Source organism: Pundamilia nyererei, unplaced genomic scaffold (genome assembly GCF_000239375.1).
Source record: "Pundamilia nyererei isolate P.nyererei 1_Seehausen unplaced genomic scaffold, PunNye1.0 scaffold00499, whole genome shotgun sequence".
In the NCBI taxonomy this organism is placed as follows: domain Eukaryota; kingdom Metazoa; phylum Chordata; class Actinopteri; order Cichliformes; family Cichlidae; genus Pundamilia; species Pundamilia nyererei.
The window spans coordinates 216,011-217,688 of record NW_005187900.1 but is presented as its reverse complement, the minus strand read 5'-3'; the positions used below and the strand labels follow the sequence as shown (position 1 = coordinate 217,688).

Sequence of the window (1,678 nt, the reverse complement as noted above, 5' to 3'; positions counted from 1 at the left end):
AAAAAATACAAAATCTTGTTGTGGGCAAGAAAAGATCTATTGCAAAGAGCTGATAACCAAAATGTGTTTGACTTTTAGCACAACTCACACTTTTCTGCTCTTTCTGTACATTTCATGTTGAGTCTCATTCATGTTTTTCCAGATCTGGCCAGTCATTGCTGCAGTCTGTTGTCAAAGTAGACGGTGCAAAGCTACAACTGCTGAGCTTGACCTCTGATCTAAATGGCCTCTATCAGTGTGAAGCATCTAACACATATGGAAGTAAACACGGTCAGCTTTATGTGCGTGTGGCATCAGGTGAGGTCAGCTTGGATATCTGTTTCTGATTTTTGGATTTGTGCTTTTGTGGCTGTTGTGTCATTCTGATATTACTCTGTTTTCTTTTCTGTGCACTTCTATGAGGAAAATAATTAGAAACTTGAACATCTAAGCTAAAAGTGAAATGATGGACTCTACCTATGTATGTATTCCACTAATCTTTAGTAAGAAGCTATCTTAAAGAAGTGCTTCCTTTAATCTGTAGCATCATCCTCTGTTATACCAACCATCTGCATGTCCTCCTTCACTACATCCGTGCACCACCTCTGTGGTCTTCTGCTTTTCCTCCTACCTGACAGCTCCATCTTCAGCATCCTTTGTCCAGTATGTCCACTATTCCTGCTCTGCACATGTCCAAACTATCTCAGCCTTGCCTCTCTTTGTCTGCACGCCACTTAATCTGAGCTGCAACTCTGATGTACTCATTTCAAATCACCCGTGACGCTCGTCTCCACACACTCGAACCTCTCTCCCTGCACTCTCTGCTTCATCTCTCTTGTGCACTGTCTGTTGCTTTGGATGGTTGACCCCAGATATTTAAAAGAATTTACCTTCTGTATCTCTGCTCCCTGCATATTCACTGTTACTCTCCATTCACGCACATGTTCTGCTGACTTAAGTTCTTTTCACAATAATCCGATGCACTTCCAGATTCACTAGCTGTTCTTGGTCTCCAGCTTCACACTCAGCTCAACTATAAACCTTTTTCTTTTGCCACCTCTCTCTTTGCTGAATTTCATTGTACAGAGAAATGCTTTTCTTTGTACAATAAACATTTTGAATCTTGAGCCCAGAGCCTGTCTTAATTCCACCCTGAATTCTGCACATTTTTTCCTTCTTCAGCTTCCACCGTGTGATCCTTGCCTCTGTTTTCACTCACTTTCTCTACTTGACCTCCAGAGTCATCCAACAGACTACCATGCAATGCTTGGTAGTCAGTGTGTGTGAATGTGAGAGTGAATGAATAGTGGAATTGTAAAAGCGCTTTGGGTTCCTTTAAAAGCGCTATATAAATTATTATTATTATTATTCCTAGCTGCGCTCCTCCCTGACACTACTTTACAGTCTTCCAAAAATAAGTGTTCAACACCTTTTCACTGAATCCAGAATCATCTGTCCTCCAATTTTCTCCTTTACTCTCTCTTTACATTGTATTAAACTGCTCTCTTCGTTTGCATATAGTCCCTATATTTAAAGTCTCACCTTCATACCCCTATCTTTGCTTCTCTCTTGCTGACTTCAAATACCCCTACCTACCACTTTTGCCACTTCTTTTATGGTTTGGCCATCAGTATCACAGTTTCTACCAGCATCCTGTTGGCCAAAAGCCAAAAGTCATTGTAAACCCCCATTATAAACC

At 40.9% G+C, this 1,678-nt stretch overlaps 1 long non-coding RNA gene across 1 annotated transcript in view; it reads left to right on the top strand.

Annotated features, from left to right (window-relative positions):
• LOC102216114 (uncharacterized) overlaps positions 1-1,678 on the top strand; it is a 10,571-nt gene that overhangs the window by 6,375 nt on the left and 2,518 nt on the right. The window contains exon 3 of the long non-coding RNA XR_312369.1: positions 143-297. This is a non-coding gene — a long non-coding RNA (uncharacterized LOC102216114). The remainder of the gene's footprint in view (positions 1-142; positions 298-1,678) is intronic.